General features: G+C 40.3%; 1 protein-coding gene across 3 annotated transcripts in view; it reads left to right on the forward strand.

Annotated features, from left to right (window-relative positions):
* The window catches only part of PTPRG (protein tyrosine phosphatase receptor type G), a 717,425-nt gene that overhangs the window by 260,249 nt on the left and 443,094 nt on the right, over positions 1 to 14,082 (forward strand). The window lies entirely within an intron of this gene.

The raw sequence follows: 14,082 nt of genomic DNA on the forward strand, positions 1-14,082 counted from the left end.
ACATAGGAGTTTATAGCTGCAAATCCCATAAGATGCTCCCTTAGGTAAGTGATGTACTTCAATTTGCCGGTGTGCACTGAACCTTTTGAAGCAAATACCAAGTTAGGAAAACTTTTTAAAAATAGCTAAGTTTTATTTCAGTAGCATCATAATATTTTATATCACATGACTGGTCAAAAAAGTGAGAAATTGAGTGTTCTTACCGTTTTCCGTAAGCTTTTTCTTCTTCATTTGCTTTCTCTTGCTAAAACTGCCATTTGGAATTAGTTCTTGTCTTGTGTTTCTGTAAATAAAATTGATAGCATGCTATTAGTGTCTTTGTTTCCAGAATTGTGAGAGATTGCATTTAAAAAGGAGCTATAGGGCTTCCCTGGTGGCGCAGTGGTTGGGAGTCCGCCTGCCGATGCAGGGGACACGGGTTCGTGCCCCGGTCCGGGAAGATCCCACATGCCGTGGAGCGGCTGGGCCTGTGAACTACGGCTGCTGAGCCTGCGCGTCCGGAGCCTGTGCTCTGCAATGGGAGAGGCCACAACAGTGAGAGGCCCACATACCGGAAAAAAATTTTTAAAAATAAAAAGGAGCTATATAAAATCTAAGCTTTTCATGCTTAATGGGCTGGTCTTTAAAAAGTGAACAGTAGTGTGAAGTTAGCACATATTAATTAAAATGTCTGGAACACTAGTTCTTTATGAATTCAATAAGGACTGAGAGAAGTATGCAGGTTTCTGATGGATAGGTTACTACCAGAGAAGTTTTAATGTTGTAAGCAAATCTAAAACCAACAAGGTCTATCTCTTGTGTAAGGATAATAAATAACTTTCATTTATGGGTTTTAAAGAGCTGAATTGTGGTACAAAACATCATTGTAAAAAGAAATAAGGATTTTTTTGTTTCACAGGTAACTATCATTTTTATTAGTGGCAGGAAAAGCTTACTTGATGTGTTAACTATATTAAATAGCTCGAGTCGATTACACCTGAAACATATTTACTGTTCCATAGATGTGAATTTGGCCCTTGTAGAATGAAAGTCAGCCTGTTATTTCAGATGCACAGAAAGCGGAGGACACAGGAGAAAGTTCTGAGATATTGTTCAGTTTCTTTAAAAACATGTCCAGCTGCTCCTGGAAGCCTCAGATCAGCATGGAAGATAAATGCAAAAACAAACTCAAGTAAAACAGTAAATATTATCCAGCTGCCCGAAGAGTGGAACTTCTAGGGTGGACCAGCTTCAGGAACTTCGGCCTGAAATGTAAACTGAGCTTGACAGAGTTGGGGCTTGAGTTGAAAAGATAGAGGAGTTTGCCTAATACAACTTTATAGAAGCAACATGACTTTTCTCATTTGGAAGAACGCTTTAAAAATATTTTTGATGACGTTTAAGGTTATAGAGGCAGTGCGTGCTGAATATAGAGAAGTGGGGAAAGAAAGAAATGTAGAGAAATAAAAATATCAATGAATTATATTAAGGAAAAAGAACTGCTCTTGCCAATTAGTGGTTTTTTTGTTTTTTTTTTTTTCAGTACCTTTCTCCCACCAGGTACTCTCTCAGCTCTTACCCTGGTATCCTTATGTTTTCTTATAAATTTGGTTTGTTTTGTAGTCCTAATGCATCTTAGGGTGGTGTGTATTTTATGTGGTGCTATTTCTTTTTCCTCCAAAAAAAGTTGCTATTAAAATGACTGTGTATTTCAGAATTCATGGAGTCTTAGAATTTAGGGAATAGAGCGCACATATATTTATGTACACGCTTACAATTTACATGCATGTATATATTTACATGTGTGCCTGCATTTCCCCTTTGATATTGTGTATATGCATTTCCCAGTAGTATTAAGGCCTCAGCGACGCTTATAACAGCTGAGTCGTATTACTTTGTATGATCGTGCCTTAATTGATAAGATTTTGCTTTAGTCATTTAGGTCGCCTTTATAAAATGTTCGACTTTTTAAATACAATTAACTTTCTTAAGACCGGTTCTTTGTGAATTCTGTAAATATCCATGAACTGTTTTATCTGTATTCTTCCATTTACTAAATTTTTAAAGTTTAAAATGTTGAGTGTCGTAAACCCATATTATTTAAAAAGTGAATAATGTCTTACACGTTGAATTATGATTTGGGTAAATGTATCTTATTGTTTTAAGGCAACAAAAAATTAAGCTTTCATCTCTTAAACTAAGTGATTTAGTAAGCAGTTAATAAGTATGTAATGAGGACGATTTGGTTTTTATTATAAATGATGTCAGAATGTGAATTGTGTAACTATTTTTTGCTTTGGTCATGCTGATTGAAGCGTGGGATAAATATTCCTTCATTCAGTAAAGAATTATTATTATTTTTATTTTTTGTGCTATGCGGGCCTCTCACTTTTGTGGCCTCTTCCGTTGCGGAGCACAGGCTCCGGACGCACAGGCTCCGGACGCGCAGGCTCAGCGGCCATGGCTCACGGGCCCAGCCACTCCGTGGCGTGTGGGATCTTCCCGGACCGGGGCACGAACCCGTGTCCCCTGCATCGGCAGGCGGACTCTCAACCGCTGCGCCACCAGGGAAGCCCAGTAAAGAATTTGAGTGCCGAATGCTGGCCACTTTCCAGGTGTGAGTGAATGGGACATAGAATGTTTTCATTTTTTGGAGTTTACATTGGAGGAAGGAGGGATGGTGCTGAGACAGACAATATGTAAATAAACAAATACAGATAAGTTCAGATAGATATTTCTGTTTTTTTCATGATACCTTTTATCCATCCATCGAGTATTTTACCAAGTACAACAAATAGAAAACAATTAAAAAGCAGCAATGGGGCTTCCTTGGTGGCGCAGTGGTTGAGAGTCCGCCTGCCGATGCAGGGGACACGGGTTCGTGCCCCGGTCCGGGAAGATCCCACATGCCGCGGAGCGGCTGTGCCCGTGAGCCATGGCCGCTGAGCCTGCGCGTCCGGAGCCTGTTGCTCTGCAACGGGAGAGGCCACAACAGTGAGAGGCCCGCGTACCGCAAAAAAAAAAAAAAAGCAGCAATGAATGCATTGTGACTGTTACAGAAGTTAAAACAAAAAATCTTAAAGAGGTGTTTTATGTATGTTTATGATAGTCCTATTATAGTAAGGAGGGAAAAAACTTTCTATTTGGTTTTCTAAGTCAGCTGCTTGTTGAATGAACATGAGTTAAAGTGAGGACTTTTAGTGCATGCTCTGGGTGGAGAAATTAAGAGCCATTTGCTTCCTTTACAATGATTTTAGTTTTAGTTTTGTGAGGTTTCTTTCTTTTAAAAGAAAGGGAGAAAAAAAAATCTCTGTCCTGTAGGTATAAAGCCATTACTTGGACTAATGAGGCAGTGAAATAACTGGAGGTACAAGGTGGACTCTTTTTAAACCTTTTTTTTGATTCCTTTTGACTGTCAGGTTAAAGGAGGTGTGATTACACTTAGCCCTCTTCTGCACCTTCCTCCTGCCCCCAAGAAATGTTTTCATGCTTAGGAAATGGCACCAAAAAAGAACAATGATGTGTTTCCATCCACTGGCATTTGCTGAGTGAAATTAACTAAAAGTAAGAGACTGCTATGGAATGGTGAAGTTTCTTGGGTACAGGTAACAACATAAACAAAGGACCATAAATGGATGTGCCACACGGGGAAGGGAGCTCAGTGTGGGTGGAATGAGTCCCTTTTCTCACTGATTCAGTGTGAGGTTGACTTAAGAGCCATGATCTACTTGAAAAGCTACTCTGAGGTCTTGGAGACAGAGGAAGCCGGAGCCCAAGGGAACTTCCAGAGGCACAGTTGGGGTGAATCAAGTATTTTTTCATGGAACCAAGGGCGGGGCTGGGCGATGCCAGAGTCCCGAGGAAGGCTGGGACTAACTGTGGGAAGTGGAGGAGGAGGCATAGCCTTCTGGGATGCTCCGAACTATCCTTACCACATGCCAAGCTGGTGGTTTAGGAGCCCAGACTAAATGCACAGTATCAGGGTGGACAGAGGCACGAGACAGGTGAGAGTGGGAACCCACATATTAGAATTTCTTAAAATTAAAGCTAGAAATAAATGTATAGATTCTAGGCAAACCCAGTGAAAATACCAGCATGCCTTTTTATAGAAGTTGGCAGTTGACTCTAAAATTCGTTGGGAATTCACAGAATCTAGAATGGCCAAAACAAATTTGAAAATGAAGAAGACTTAGAGGACTCAAGCTACAGGATTTCAAGACTTTCTGTAAAGATACAGTAGTTAAAGCAATGAAGTCAACAAAAAACTTGGCTGAGAGTGTTTGTAATTGGTAAAAACTGGAAACAATTCAAATGTCCATCAACTGGTGAGTATAAACTTGCGTGGTATATCCGTGCAGGGAAATTCAACTCAGCAGTACAAAGGAAAGTACTACAGACACACACAGCAGCATGGATGAATCTCAGAAACATTGTTGAGTGAAAGAAGCCAGACATGAAAGATGACGTACTTCGTGATTCCCCTTTCACAAAATTCTAGAGAAAATACAACTATAATGGAAATCATTTGCGTAGCCTGTAGGCAGCAGGGAGAAAATTGACCACACGGGGCATGAGAGAACATGTTGGGTTATGGAAATGTTCCCTATCTTGATTGTGGTGCTGGTTATATAGTTGCATTATTTTATTACATAATCAAATTGTACACTTAAAATGAGTGAATTTTATTTTATGTAAATTGTACCTTAATTAAGTTGATATAAAATGAAAATGAGAGGTAGTTAGACTTCCCACTTTCCTCTTTGAATTTGTGCCTGAAAGGAGGGTTTGGAAAGATGTTCCTTTGAGTAGCTGTAAAATATGAATTTCCTAAACTACCCACGACATGAACAGAAACTGCAATGTTACTGTACTTTGCGTGAGTTTTGCAGCATTTCAGGTGCCTGGAATTGATAACTTGGGGAACTTTATTTTTTTTAAAAGAAACATTCAATTTTCAGGGGATTTACTGCTTGAGTACCTCGGGTATCAGGTGTTAGCGTCAACTAATAATGTATTTCAGTTTAGCTCTGTTAGAGAAGGATTTGAGCTGCGATTTTAAAGTTGTAAAGGAAAAATGTTTTCTAGTCAATGGAATCCTGCCGATAAAATAAATATTTTTGTTTGGTAATAAAAAAGAGAGGAAAATTGCCTCAGGGGTAGATCTCGTAGATTTGGCGAGGACTGAAGAATTTGGGAACTGCCAAAGTTATTAAAATATCTTACATACAAGCCCAATCAGCAGTTTAGCCTCTTCACCAAAACATGTCAATTAATTTTCCCTACCGTGAGTTGTCTCAAAATACTTCCTGAAGGTAGATACTATCTTATATTCATTTATATTTCTCTCAGTTTCCATTTGTATATGGGGCTGTTTCTAGGCCCTGCATATATATTTTGTTGATCTGTTAATATATCTATTGTTTTGTCAGTACCAAATGTAGACTATACTTTCTTAAAATGGGAACCCTTGATACTTATTTTTCTTCTTTCAGATTCTTTCTGACGATTTTTGTTCCAGATGTACTGTAGACTTAACTTAGCCATTTCCAAATATCAGTGGTAATGAAGAAATTGGAGTCTTTAAATTGACATAGGCAGCAAAACTGGGTTTTCTTTGCAGAATGATTTTTAAAAAAATATTCATTTATTTATTTGGTTGTACCGGGTCTTAGTTGCAGCAGGCTGGTTCCTTAGTTGCGGCTCACTGGCTCCTTAGTTGTGGCACACAAACTCTTGGTTGTGGCATGCGTGCGGGATTTAGTTCCCTGACTAGGGATAGAAACCAGGCACCCTGCACAGGGAGCGTGGAGTCTTAACCACTGCGCCACCAGAGAAGTCCCTTTGCAGAACGACTGAACATGAAACTGATATAAAACAGACTTTCTCTAAAATAGCGAAGTGTTATAAATCATGCTGGAGTGACAGAGTTGTAAGAAAGATTTCCTTAAACTTCATTTCATTATGTATAATTTGGATTTCCAGTTGCATTACAAAGGCTTGGGCATATATTAATAATGCTGGTGGCTCTAACAGGACCTCAAACCTCATTCGTTCCATAGAATAAAATTTGTTTTTAACTCATTCAAGTTCTGGTTGTCATTAACAGACCCAGGCTCCTCCCCTCTTGTAGCTCTGCATCCCCATCTAGCTTGGGAGCATTTTATGGGTGAGACCTAGAAGTGGCGCACATCACATCTGCCAAATGCCATTGACCTACGTGCTTTTTTTGGTCTCCTCCTGCGGTATAATGAGAGTGTTTTGGAAATTCACTATATTTGGGTCAGCAGGAAGAAAAGGAAACCCCGTTTGTTGTAGCAGTTGATGTCTCTGCAGCATATAAGTCAGTGCCTTGCATACACTAAGTATAAATTAGGTTGCTTTGATGACGACCCTCAGAATATTGCCTCTCTGGCCCTGGAATAAAAGTGACACGTACAGTGAAGGTAGATTTGGACCATCGTCCCTTGAGGACATTTCTGGTACTGACCAGTCAAGACTGAAGACTTGAGCCGAGGAATGTGGCTCACCAGGCTGGAGAGAGAATGTACAGTGTGTTCGTGTGTTTATATGCATGTATGTATTGCAGTGAATCCACCACCTTTGAGGCGTGTGGCCTTCCTCTAGAAACAGTAAGAAATTTTACCGCTGCCGAGTGATGGATGCACATAGAATCGATGGATGTTTGGAGGGGCATGTTGCTAACCTCGACTCATTTGGACTAAATGTGGTATAGGGTGTGACAGCATGCTCAAAGACAGGCTTATTTATCTCTTGTACTGTTCAACACTGCATTGTTTCCTGTAACATATTTATCAAATAAATTTAGAAACCGCAATCCCATAAACAAAACTTTAGTTAAACCTTCCATTTTTGGTTCACCCGGGGGGTTCCATTCCCAACTGTCATTGAATTGTATGGTGACCCAGGTTCTCTTGTTCTGTGGTTCCACATTTAAAATAGGATTGTCGTGTGGTATTTTGCCTGAAGTTCTTAACTCTTAGAGCTGTTACAAAAGTCTGTATTTCATATTTGTTTTGCAACTTAATATTGGCTAAATGATGTGTTAGGTTTGCCAGATCCAACACAGGACATACTTCATAGAAGAATAAAAAATTGTTTGTCATTTATCAGAAGTTCAAATTTAACTGGTCCTGGGTATTTTATTTGCTAAATCTGGCAACTCTAGTTTCTGGAACTCGTATCGTCATATAACTTAAAAAGGATGTTAAATGCCTTGATAGTTTGGGGATAACTGCATTAAATATTGCAATACTGAGAGGTTTCTAAGTCCGTATAAACTACGGTAAGTCTACATCTGACTTGTTTGTTTCTTTGTCCCTAATTTTATTACAATGCGTATCACATAGTAAGTGCCCAGTATCCATTTCTTACATGACTGTGATTAAAGGGAAAATTCATTCATTCATTTTGTCATTCTGTTTCTTTTAGGTTTGTCACACCTTCCCCAGTAGCCTGTCTTGAGCATCTTGTGGGTGGAGGTTGTTTCATATTACTCTTTTGTTTTTTCAACGTAGTAGTGATTTGAAAGGCACATTTGTAGGTAACTTGTGGGGACTCATGAATGGTTTCCAATCGAGGGTTTTTTGTGGATGCATAGCACTGAGAGAGGCAATTATTTGGGAGAGCAGCTTGTGGTTAGTACCATGTTGAAATCTAACAAGGAATTTTAGACTGTAGACGCGGACAAAATAACCTCACAGTGAGGACGATTAAACTGTGAGGTGGCCTCTTGAGGCAGACTGCGGAGACTGTTGCTTTAGTTAGTCGGAGGCAAATGCCTCCCCTGGGAAATTGTCTATTGATCTTATTATCTGGAGACTTGAAATAACGGTTCAATTTTCCCCTTGAAAAGCCATGATGTCATTTTTTTTTTAAATCGCATGCTTCATCCTTAAACTCTCATGGAAAAACCATTACTTGAGCTAAACCTTTCTCACCAGAAATATCTTCAAGGAACACACTTGGCCTAAGGGTGTATACTGTAGAAGGTTAGAAAAGAAAGTATTTTGGTTCTCTCTGTTAAATGGCAGGGGCTCTTTGCAAGGCGAACCCCTTTGGAAGCTATGAAAAACTGCATGTCATACAATGTAGTCTTTTCCATTATTTTTATTGGTATGTAAGCATGTGTATTGGGTTGGCCAAAAAGCTCATTTGGGTTTTTCTCTAACATCTATGGAAAAAGCCAAATGAATTTTTTGGGACAACCCAGTATTAGTAAGTTGTATGAAATCGTATGGCAGAGTGGCTCAGGGAGAGGGTTTTGGAATCCTAGCAGATGTTGGCTGGGACCAGTCATTTTCTCTGTAACCTGAAGCAAATTGCTTGACCTTTGAAAGCCTCAGTTTGCTCATCTATTAAGTAGGGATAATAATAGAAGTTAATGTCAAAATTGAAGGATGTCTGTATACAGCACTCACTTCAGTGCCTAACATCTGATAAGTGCTGTAAAATTTTGAATTGCTATATTTTATTATTTATACATGCACTGTTTAAGAGATAATTATTGTCACATTGCTATGCCCCAAAGCTATGAAAGTAAGTAATTAATCCTTAAAATAGCAATTAATATCTGAGTGATGACTTGTCTTCCCATAAGAGGCAGCTAGGAATGTAATCATCCATGTGACCGTTGCACGTTCCAGGACAGTTTCAGAAGTTAAATTGTAATGGAAGATTACAAAGAGTCTGATTTTCAGACTCTTTGACCTTGAACAAAGTACAAGGTCTTACCCTCTCTGGACTTAGACTTCCTCCTTGGGTCACTGGTGGTGACGGTGCTTCCCGTGCATAGAGCTTCACATGGTGCCTGGAATACAGTAAGACATTGATGAATGGATACAGTGAAAGAGAGAATATTTTAGGCCTCTGCTGTCCGGTACAGTAGCAGTGGCCTTTGAAATGTGAACTAATAAGAATGAAATAAAATAAAAAATAAGATCCTCTGAAAACCATAATTTGAAAAGTTACGTGCACCCCAGTGTTCACTGTGGCACTATTTACAATAGCCAAGACATGGAAGCAATCTAAATGTCCATCAACAAAGGAGTGGTAAAGAAGATGTGGTACATATATACAGTGGGATATTACTTGGCCATAAAAAAGAACGAAATAATTCCATTTGCGCCAACATGGATGGACCCAGAGATTCTCATACTGAGTGAAACAAGTCAGAGAAAGAAAAATACCGTGTGATATCACTTATATGTGGAATCTTAAAAATGGGTACAAATGAACTTATCTACAAAACAGAAATAGTTACAGTTGTAGAAAACAAACTTGGGGTTACCAGGGGGTAAGCGGGGGGAAGGGATAGATTGGGAGATTGGGATTGGCATATACACACCACTATATATAAAATAGATGACTAATGAGGACCTACTGTGTAGCACAGGGAACTCTACTGAGTGCTCTATAATGACTTATATGGGGAAAGACTCTAAAAAAAGAGTTGATATATGTTTACGTATAACTGATTGACTTTGCAGCAGACAGAAACACAACATTGTAAATCAACTATACTCCAATAAAAGTGTAAAAACAAAAAAAAAGATACTCAGGCTTGCGGTTTGAATTGCATTCTCTGCTAATTTATATGTTGGGGTCCTAACCCCCAGCACCTCAGAAATAGAGTTATTTGGAAATAGTCATTGCAGGTATAGTTAGTTAAGAGGAGATTATACTGGAATAGGATGAGCCCCTAATCCAGGATGACTAGCTTCCTTATAAAAAGGGGGAGTTTGGTTGCAGATGCACACACAAGGAGAATGCCATGTGAACTGGAAGGCAGAGATTAGGGTGCTGCTTCTATAGGTCAACGAATGCCAAAGATTGCCTACAAACCACCAGGAACTAGGAGAGAGGCATGAGACAGATTCTCCTCACAGCCCTCACAAGGAATCACACCTGTTCACACCTCGATTTTGGACTTCTAGCTTCCAGGATCATGAGACAATACATTTTTTTTTTTTTTTTTTTTGCAGTACGCGGGCCTCTCACTGTCGTGGCCTCTCCCGTTGCGGAGCACAGGCTCCGGACGCGCAGGCTCAGCGGCCATGGCTCACGGGCCCAGCCGCTCTGCGGCACGCGGGATCCCCCCGGACCAGGGCACAAACCCGCTTCCCCTGCATCAGTAGGCGGACCCCCAACCACTGCGCCACCAGGGAAGTCCGAGACAGTACATTTTTTAAGCCACCTACTTTATGATACTTTGTTACTCAGCCCTAGCAAAGCACAAATGAATATACTCCTCTCACTAGCCATGTTTCAAAGGACTAAGTGGCCACGTGGTAGGCTAGTGGCTCCTATATTGGATGGTGAAGAGACTGAGCGTTGCTCTCATTACAGAAAGTTCTGCTGGATAGTACTCTTCAGGAGATTCCAGGCTGCTGATAGCTTAAGCTAAAAAAAACGTACAAAAGGTTGAATGAGTTATATGAAGTATGTTCTTTGTCCTGAAATCCAGGGCAAAAACATGTAAGTGACTTAAAAGTTAAAAAAAAACAACAAAAAAACCCCAACTGCTTCAAATTGTGCTGGTCAGACAGCCAAGTATTCAGGGAGACTTCCTGTTCTGGAGGAGATGGAGAAAGCGGCCAAGACAGTCCTGTCTTCTGTGCAGGAAGAATTTCTGATTCTGCTTCCCTGGTTAAACTCTTAGATCATTACCTTCTATATAGAGAGCTTCCCTTTGTGTCCACCTCTGCTTTTGCCCCTTGTTTTCTTCTTCAGACTGTATAAAAGGGTTTGCAAGACTCCTTGCGTCCCCTACCCCATGAGCTGTAAATAGACGGGGCAGATGAGGGTTTGCTGCTCTAGTTTTATGACTGCTTCATCATGTGGAAGGGTCCCAGAGCCCTTTCTCGTTCCCAGGCATGGCTGAAGACGTACTGTGAAATTCTCATGAACCCTTTCCTTTGCCTGGAGAGTGGATACCTGAGAACCTGTCTGGGGCACAGGGCTGGCAGCAAAAAGCCTCCTTAGAGTAGAGGTGAAAACCTTCCTGGGGAGTCTGCCCTTCCTCCTGGAGGGGATTTGAGTTTGCTGGCAGTGGTTGTGACCTCTGATGGGGCAAAGTCGCCATCCTTTCTGCAGTCTCTGCCCTCGTTTCAAGAGGTTATACCTTGGATTCTAGGAAGGCGCTGAAGGCCCTTGGTCAAGAGAAAACAGTTTGTGTTCCTGGCCTCTCAGCTCTGAAATGCCTCTGTTTGCAAACTTGGCCTTCAGTGAGTCAAAATTAAAGGGAAGTTGCTGAGGACTGTTTGCATTTTTTACCTTTTCAGGTTAAGGATGTCCTTTTGAAAGTAGGGTTACACTTCAGTGTATCTTTTTTTTTTTTTTTTTTTTTTTGCGGTACTCGGGCCTCTCACTGCTGTGGCCTCTCCCGTTGCGGAGCACAGGCTCCGGACGCGGAGGCTCAGCAGCCATGGCTCACGGCCCCAGCCGCTCCGCAGCACATGGGATCCTCTCCGACCGGGGCACGAACCCGCGTCCCCTGCATCGGCAGGCGGACTCTCAACCACTGCGCCACCAGGGAAACCCCAGTGTATCTTTAATAGACCTTTTATAGCGACTAATATCTTGAAAAGTTATTTTATCTTTTATTAGAATTGTTATTTCAGACTACTTTTACTCATTAAACGTTTTGTTTAGCTGTAGTCATTCCTATAATGAATACGGAACATAAAGGACTACCCTTTCCTAAATACTCAGTATACCCTTTCCTAAATACTCAGTATACTGTTTCTTGTTTTATACTCATTCTAGTACTCTGTTTATGAAAAAATATGTGTACGTATGTGTTTGTATGTGTTATATAAAACCATTATTGTGGCCTACTGTGTGCCAGGTATTCTGCTCAGCTCAAGGCATACATTTTAATCCTTAACAATAAATCTTCTAAAGAGGCAGGTGTAACAGATGAGGAAAGTGAGGTTTAGGGAAGTCTCAGAACAGACCCACTTGGCTTCCGATCAGCCTGAGTTTATCTGATGTCACAGCACATCCCCCCTCCCAGAGAGCTTGTGAAAGAACAATTTCATTAAACGTGGTTAAAACCAAAATGATGTTTGTTCTCTCAGTCTTTGGCATACATGGGGCCTTTTGCAGTCGGGACAAGCCCATTTCCTTTCTCAGTGGGAAACACTCCAAGTATTCCTCTTGAAACAAAACGCCAAGGATTATTTTTGCAGACTTCTGTAGAGTGGTTTTTGGACAACACCCTGGAACAGGAAACCACAGTTTCTCCTAAATTTGTACAGGATGGAAATAGATAACATTCTTTAGAAAACCACTGCCACAATTAGTCCTTTCAAATCAGCGTAATGGTGGATGGTTTGATTTACACATTTCTTACCTGAATAAAGTATTGGAACCTGCTGCATGGGAAATTCATGAATACTTTTACAGGGCTTTATTTTATAAACTGGAAATGGCGTGAAAAGATAAGGGTAGTTGAGGAAAAAGAGCTGTATGATTTAAACTATTTGAAAGCTTTCCCCGGAAAACGGATTTGAAATAGAACAGGATAGCATAACAGCTGAGGGTGTGATTTGCTGTGACCACCTAAAGCCCAGGGACTGCTTATTTTTATTGAAAAGAATGGATGAACTTGATGGAAGAGGAGACCATTAATGTGTGAGGGAAGTTTACATAGTAAGCAAAAGCGACTGTACTTAGACATTCAGTTTTTTTTGGTTAAGATATAGTAGCCAAAACTCTTCATAAAACATATGGTGGGTATACCCATGGCAGCTTCAGAAGGATTGGCTTGCTTATCTAGCTAACTCCAGTCTTTGTGCCTGGAGTAATCTTTCCATAATGGGTTGAAACTCCTTTTATATTTTGGGTCTGTTTCTGCAAAGTTCCTGTAGCTGAATTGACTTAAGCTGACCTGAACTTTTTCAGGCTACTATATTTTCATGATTGATTTTTAATTATTGTAAGCAACACATGGTTATATACTGCTGGTAAAAAAAAAAAAAAAAAAAAAAAAAAAAAGAATGGAAATGGTTTGTACAAACCGCATGCCTCAATTTGTTTCCTAATCCCAGGCCCTTTTTTTCCTTCCTCTCAAAAGCTATCAGTGGTTTTGTGAATACTAGTATTTTGCTTTTAATATGTTACTTGAGTGTTTTCATATCCCTTTGGGAAATATTTAATGTCCTGTTCTTTATTTTTTAAATGTAGAAGGTATAATATGTATGATTCTGTGTATGTATCTGTGTATAAATATCACGCTTTTAAAAATTGACTTTTTGCCCTATTTGTGCCTTGCATATGTTGTCCACATTAGTTCATACACATTTGCTTCGTGTGTTAAAACTGCTCCATAGATATTTTCTTCCTGCGGCTCTGTTTCGTTGTTTATTTGCTTCTCCATTACTTGATGTTTAGATTGTTTCTGTTTTATTGACATTAAGAAAGATACTTGACTGAACATCTGTCTACCCTGCCCCCTTGTACACATGTGCTATTGTTTATGGGAGGCACATGTAAAATTTTAGTAGACACTGCAAAAACGAGAGCACCATCTTTCAGCAAATTTTCAGGACTCTTTGGCAAAGCAAAACGTGCCTTTGTATGAAACAGGATGCATTTAAAGGTAGATCGCAGTTTTGCTTCCCTGTGATGTGTCTGATAAAGGAAGCGCCCATGGGTGCCTGCTCCTAGGTTTCTTAGAGCTGACAGCATCTCCGAGCTCGGGGCCATGTTAGGTGGGCTTCTTGGAATGCTAACAGTTCTTGTCCGTCTTTCTGCCTGCTCACTGATGGCAGAGTGCCCTGGCTGGTGCATATCTGTTCTATCCTGCTACCACTGAGTCCACAAATAATATAAGATTAACTGCTGCTGTATCGATCAGTGTTGCAAACAGCAGAAGTCTACTCTGGCTAAACTTAAAGAAAGATGGACTTCGTTGCAGAAAGATAGGGGAGCTGGTGAAAATCCTGGGAAAGCTGAAAAAGCCAGCTTAAAAAGGGTAAGATTCTGGGGTGAATCGGCTCCAAACTTACTTGCAGTTTGTGTCTAAAAGTCTCTCGGTTGCACGATAGGCCTGGTGTAGGGGAAGGTGCATATCTTGCTTGA

This window comes from Neophocaena asiaeorientalis, unplaced genomic scaffold (assembly GCF_003031525.2).
Source record: "Neophocaena asiaeorientalis asiaeorientalis breed wild unplaced genomic scaffold, Neophocaena_asiaeorientalis_V1.1 scaffold251, whole genome shotgun sequence".
NCBI lineage: Eukaryota > Metazoa > Chordata > Mammalia > Artiodactyla > Phocoenidae > Neophocaena > Neophocaena asiaeorientalis.